At 38.9% G+C, this 6,967-nt stretch overlaps 1 long non-coding RNA gene across 1 annotated transcript; it reads left to right on the top strand.

Annotated features, from left to right (window-relative positions):
- The first annotated feature begins 1,772 nt into the window (after positions 1–1,772).
- Positions 1,773–3,772, top strand: LOC110791909 (uncharacterized). Its single transcript, XR_002534235.2, has 3 exons — positions 1,773–1,957; positions 2,145–2,230; positions 3,467–3,772. It is a non-coding gene; the product is annotated as an uncharacterized lncRNA (long non-coding RNA).
- The last annotated feature ends 3,195 nt before the right edge of the window (positions 3,773–6,967 follow it).

Below are 6,967 nucleotides of genomic sequence, written 5' to 3' on the forward strand. Positions count from 1 at the left end.
ATATCAATTAGGGTTCTAAATTTTACGAATTGGGGAATGGCAAAATTAGGGTTTATACTTATCGGAAAAATCTGAAATGTTTACCATAGATCAAGAATATACCCAGCAACATTGGGTCAAAATTTCAAGCAATTCCGAGTAGTTTAGGTTGACCTTTTAATTGAATTATTGTCCGACACTTTTAATTTTTATTAAAAAATTAACAAAAACTCCCAAAAAACGACACCTCGAGGCCTGTTTTTGCAATTTCGTTCCCTGAGTTGATCTTAGAAAATCGTTTTCAATCAGATTAGGGTTTTAAAAATCGAAAAAACGAATCGTTTTGAAATTAGACCTTATTACGCAATTCATCCAAAAATTCATAATAAATCCGAAAAATTCACAAAAAATTCCAAATTTTCGACAGATGCAAAAACAAATAAATCATGCTAAAACATGCTTTGAATACATAAGGCTCATGATACCACTGTAGGGGAATACAGTTAAACATAATAACATGTGCGGAAACAATCCCCAAAGCCAGGAAGCATGTATAAAGCACAGATTAAGCATACTTACGTTTGAAGCGTGTTTTCCACAAATTGTCAACGAACACAAACTTAGAACTCCACTTGTCCTTCCTCTACTTGATTCACCGACACGATCAGATCCGTCTTGATTATCGTAGCATAGAAAATCGATCAAGATACTTTGCTTTTGGGAAGAACTCACTTTGGAGGCACACACACGCGTAGCTCGCTCGGCCATGGGCCATCGCTGTCGTGTTGTTGCGGCTTTACTTGCATGCCCAGCGCGCCCATGGGCCTTGAGTGCCTCGTGCACTCGGCTCGTGGGCCGCTCTTCGTAGTCGCGACTTAATATCGTTCCGGATATTATTTATCGTTTCGTATACGAAGAATCACTGTCGTACAATACGATTTATTCGTTTCGCCTAGCTTACCAATATTCGCGACACGATATACGATTCCGATGCAAGGTCGTATCGTATAATACGTTTTCCAACTAATTCCCGAAAAGCTATTAAATGAATTTCCGATTCATTTAATCCGGTGATCTGTTACGTGTCATTGGTGTGACCTTGTAGGTTCAGTCAAGAGTAAGCTGTGAGTTTAATATTCATTAGAACTCACTGATCGGAAGCATCGCTCTAGCTAGCTGTTCTAATCACTTGATCTCACTGAATTAATTGTTCGCAATTAATCTGAACCTTGGTATTAGAATTAATGCATTCAGGTTGTATTTGTCACTTTGCTCAGGTTGAGGTAGAGCCGTTCCATGCGATTAAAATTCAGATGAGGCCTAACACAGAGTCATTACTTATTAATGTATTTGAATTCGATTTAGCTATTTTGCAGCTTTATCTATGAATAGGAAGGTCGTAATTCTTGCCACTTTCTATGCTCTCAACTTATTTTCTCAGAGATGAGGACCGATAAATAGAATTTCGCCATAGTGTGATACGTTATTGTTAATTGCTGTAGTAGCATTTATAGGAGGTGCTCTTTTTTTTTTTCCTGCAATAATTTGTGGGAATAAATGACGTCTTGTATTTTTCATCTCTGACCTTTTAAGATATTGGGATTACAAATGCTGCTTTAGCAAGCCTATATGTTGGTCTCACGAACTTTGTAGGTGCTGAAACGTATATAATATGCTCCTTTGCTTCAATGCATATCTAGCTGAAAAATAATATGTAGAGTATTTTATATTAAGTAAGTTTGTTTTATATTCATAACTTACAGTTGAATAGTAAATTGACTTCTTGGTACAAAGTTCATATTTTAAAGCCGAAAAGGACTTTTTTTACACCGTAGTGAGTTCTTGCCCACAAATTGCTTTCTGTAACTTTTTTCATTGAGTTGCACTTTTAATTTGAACTTTAGGGGCTCTTTCTGCGTTTTATTTGATTGATAAGCTAGGAAGAAGAAGACTACTCATTGGAAGTTACTTAGGAATGGTGAGTTTTTCTGATGGTAATGGATGTGAAAGGTTGGGCAGAGAAGTGTTGAGGAGGCATAAAACCTCTCTCTCTCTCTCTGTAATTCTTCCTAATTTTTTCAAGCTATGAAAGGATATTAGGATTAATATCGGCTTGTCATTCATATTATGGGTTTCCGGTTAATGTGACCTTGCAATTTTTTCAGGCTTTGTCGATGTATCTTACAGCATATGCCATCAGCTTCTCAGGTGAAGATGTCAGTCGCAACTTATTAATCCTGGGTATATTAGGGTATGCTTCTTGTTAACTCAAATTTGCACTTTCTTCTGTACATGATGAATGGCTTTTGTTGAGACGTTCCATGCCTAAAAATTTCTTGTATGCGCTCGAGCCTTTACCACCTGTTTGGTAAAAGGTCATATTTAAAGGGATAGTAATGTGCATATATGTCGTATCGTGCCCCATGTGACCTAACTCCGTTTAGTTACTGAGCCAGGCTTGATTTGGTCTAGCCTTGAATGGGCCGGCTCCAAGACAATTGTTTTTTCACTTTATATTTTTTTAAGTTCATTGAACTGAGATGGGCTGATGCGTGCCTGAAAATGAACTGTAACCATGTACTGCTTTGATCCCCAGGCTAGAGTCGCGAGACCAGTTCTGTTGTTGATGGCTCGGCTTGAATTAGGCATCTGTGCTAGATTGAGTGGCCACTGGTGTGGTTATAAAAGTTAATGAACTAAAATATTGTTACAATCCGAAGGTCTGATAGTAATTTCATTTAACTACTTAAATGAATTCTCAAATACAGAATGGAGATTACGTTATGAAAATAAAGGAGATTATCCAATTAAGAAAGAAGAGAAATCTTGATAAATAAGCTTAACTATATACTTCATAGTTCATATACTAATCGCAAGAGAGATTTCAAAGAGAGAAATGAAAAAGGGGTTTGTATTGATAATTTCTGAATGTCGAACAATTACACCTTTGGCTTATATAGCCTTCTTAATACTGAAAGGAAATGATATTAAATGTAAATGTAAATGAACACTAATAAAGTAATGAGTAATAAGCCTCGTATATGCATTTTTGTTTGGGTTAGCTGTTTGGATGGGAAACATCTCCATTTCATTAGCATATTTTTGTGCTGTTGTAAATTCTTGTATTAGGTGGCCTAAGTTAGTGGAAATGTGGAATGCTAATCAGCATGCAACTTCTTTTTGCAATATTGGAGAAAGGTGTGATTGAAAAAGTATAGTAAAATATTGAAAGAGCTAGCAGACTGACTGTGTTTCTGTATCTTTTATCTGTATTTAGCAATTTAGCTTGAATAATGTAGCAATTAGTTTGACGGGTTACAACTTCTCGTAGCTTTCAAATAAATTGAGCTTTAGATCTTGACTTCCTGGACATTTGTGTAACTACATGTCTAGTTAATTTCCTAGTTATGCACTTCTCATTTGAATTTTTCTTCTATGCTTTACTTTTATGGAATCCAATCCGTCACCTTGTGCTGTGCATTTTTAGGTTATGCACATGGTTGTAAGTACATATCAGGAAGCTAGTGGTGCCGGTGCTGCTGCAATGGAAGAGCTTGAGCTGCAAACTCGTGAGGTTTATCGTAGTTCATGTTTTAAAGTTTCTCAAGTAGTTTTCTTTCTGTAGAATTTCTATTAGAAATGAAAGCAATGTTGCTTTTGACCCATGTATTTATCCGATATTGTATTGTTCTTTATGAAGATTTTGGAAGGCAAGCCTCCAACTTATGGATGCTAATACCATTTCGTTGTAACTGTTGTAATTTAATTTTTTTTTTAAAATAAATGGACTATTTTCAGCGCACTCTGTTTAGAAACCCTGCAAATAGTGTCAAAATTTTACCTCGTAAAAGACTACTTGCAGCACATACATACATCAACAGGTTGCAAATAAGGGACATTTCGTAGCGCGCGCTACCTTTGCGCGCTATAAATAATGATATTTTGCAACGTTTTTGTTCGCTGCAAATAAAAGAACATTATTTACACCCTCACAATTGCAGCGCACAAAAACGCTTCAAAAGCCCCTTTTACGCGCGTTGCAAATGACCTTTTTTCTACTAGTGTGATCTGATTAAGCTACTTTCAGAGTACATAGGCGCCTTCGCATGGTCCTATCATGATATGCCAGGGGTTGATCCAAGCATCGGTCAGCATACAATTCCGATTATCCCAGGTTCAAAGCCCATCAAACAGAAACTCCGTCGCATGAAACCAGATGTTTCCCTCAAAATTCAAGAAGAAGTCTCTAAGCAGCTAGAGGCCGGGTTTATTCGAGAGTCCAAGTATCCAGAATGGATTGAAAATGTCGTCCCAGTTCCAAAGAGAGACGACAAGGTCCGAATGTGCGTCGATTACAGAGATCTTAACAGGGCTAGCCTTAAAGACGGTTTTCCACTGCCACACATCAACATTCTAGTCGACAACATAGCAAATCATACATTACTCTCTTTTATGGACGGGACGCAGGCTACAATCAGATTCCCATGGGAGAGGACGATATGGAGAAAACAACTTTCATCACTCAGTGGGGTACATTGCTACACAGTTATGCCGTTCGGACTTAAGAAGCAGGGGCTACGTATCAAAGAATAGCCATAACCATTACGAGTGACATGATTCACAGAGAAATCGAGGTGTATGTCGACGATATGATCGTCAAATCCAAGGAACGACATGAATATACAACAGTGCTTCGAAAATTCTTCAACAGGCTCAGGCAATACAATATGAGGCTCAATCCTAAAAAATGTGCGTTCGGGGTGACGTCAGGCAAGTTGCTCGGGTATGTCATCAGTTCTTGGGGCATCGAGGCTGAACCTTCAAAAATCAAGGCCACTCTAGACATGAAACCGCCAGCGAATGAGAAAGAAATTTGGGGGTTTCTTGGCAAATTACAATTCATCAGCAGATTCATATCAAAACTCACTATGATTTGTGAGCTAGTGTTTCGAAAACTCCGCAAGAGTGAGGCCAAGGTATGGGACGAAGACTGTCAACATGAATTTGACACCATCAAGGGATATCTTCCAAATCCACCTGTGTTAAAGCCAGCAATACTGGGTGTTCCACTCAGGATTTACCTTACAACAACTGACCCAGCAGTAGGGGCCATGCTTGCCCAAGAGATCGAAGGCAAAGAAAATGCAGTGTACTATTGAAGCAAGAAGCTATTCGAGTACGAGACCAGATATACTCAACTAGAAAGGCTCAGCATCGCCTTGGTTTGGGCAACAAAGAAACTCAGACACTACATGCATTCTCCCATAGAGTGCACGTGGTTTGCAAAGCAGATCCTCTCAAGTTCCTATTCGAAAAACCGGCTCTCAACTGACTGCTGTCCAGATGGTTGGTTATGTTAGCTGAATTAGATCTGAAGTACATTACTAAAAAATCTATCAAGGGTTCAACGGTCACAGATTTCCTATCCGATTGTCCTATCAAGGCAGAATAGGAGAATTACGACCTACCCAATGAGTAAATTCTAATGACAAGCGATGACAGTTGGTCGTTACACTTTGACGGTGCCTCTTATCAAAGCGGATGTGGTGTCGGGGTAATCTTAGTAGCTCTTGTCAGCACTCACACTCCCATCTCAGCAAAGTTGTAATTCAATTTTACCAACAATGCGGCCGAATATTAAGCATGCATTATGGGCCAGGAAGCCTCCATAACCTTGGGTGTCCAGAAACTTCGAGTATACGCGGACTCCTCCCTCATCATCAGCCGAATTTCTGGCAAATGGAAAGTCAGAAGCGAAAGCTTAGCCCTATACCACTTCCATCTCGAGAAGCTGTATGAACAAGTGGAAGAGCTTTGTTACACATACCTACCCAGAGAGGAGAATTAGTTCGCCGATGCACTGGAAAAACTGGCAGCAATGATCAACATTCCAAATGGCATGGCTGAAATGCCACTTACAATTGAAACACGTCAAGAGGCAGCATATTTCCATGCTATTGACGGTGTCGAACCTGACGAAGACGATCCCCTGTTTGCAGACATTCAAAGGTATCTACTAACTTCCGAATATCCGCCATATTTTTCTTTTTTTTTTGCTAAGTAAGGAATATATTAGCTCAAAACAATATACAACTTAAGCTAACTCTAGCAAAACAAACCAACTAGGTTGGACCATTTTAGACTAGAGCAAGCAAACACCAAACCCATTAATTACAAAGTCAAAAACCATTGACTATCCCTTCTACTTACAGACTTTGGCATAACCATATGAATTCTACTTCTAACAATTTGCTTCAGCCTAGACACAGAATGTTGCACAGTTGGAACAACTCCATTCCAAAAACTCTCATTTCTACACTTCCAGATGATGTAAACAGAAGCAGCCATGCCAGCAAATATCACATGTTTTCTGAATTTTGAGTGCTTGTTGCACCCTATCTTCTTGATAATCTGATTCAAGTTACAAACAAGTAGTTGAATGCCCAACCAAATCTTCAACTCAGCCAGACATCTACTACTAAAAGGACATGAGAAAAATAAATGAGTATGATTCTCAATCCCTTGCCCACACATCAAGCAATCAGAAGAAGAACTGACCCCAATACTAGCCAATCTAGCTGTAGTTTGTAACCTCTGTTGAACAGCAAGCCAACAAATAAATCTGTGTTTTGGAGTACTCGGACGATTCCACACCATTTTATCCCAGTATACTTTTGGTTTACTACCAACCAATTTGTCATAAACTTGCTTGACAGAATACTGTTGCATTAAACACAATTCAGCATAGGAGAAATGCAGCTTCAGTTTCTCTTTAGTGGCACAAACCTTCTTCCAATACCAGCTAGCAGAACCACTAGGCTGGTAGTCCCACCAAACCCCATCTTTTAAATACACAGATGTCACCCATTTTGTCCAGACATTGGACTGATTAGTAGCAAGGGACCACACATACTTCCCTATGTTTGCCACATTCCACAGAAACACATTCCTGAACCCCAAACCACCCACACTTTTATCCATACAAGTA

The sequence above is a fragment of the Spinacia oleracea genome, chromosome 1 (genome assembly GCF_020520425.1).
Source record: "Spinacia oleracea cultivar Varoflay chromosome 1, BTI_SOV_V1, whole genome shotgun sequence".
Taxonomy (NCBI): Eukaryota; Viridiplantae; Streptophyta; class Magnoliopsida; order Caryophyllales; family Amaranthaceae; genus Spinacia; species Spinacia oleracea.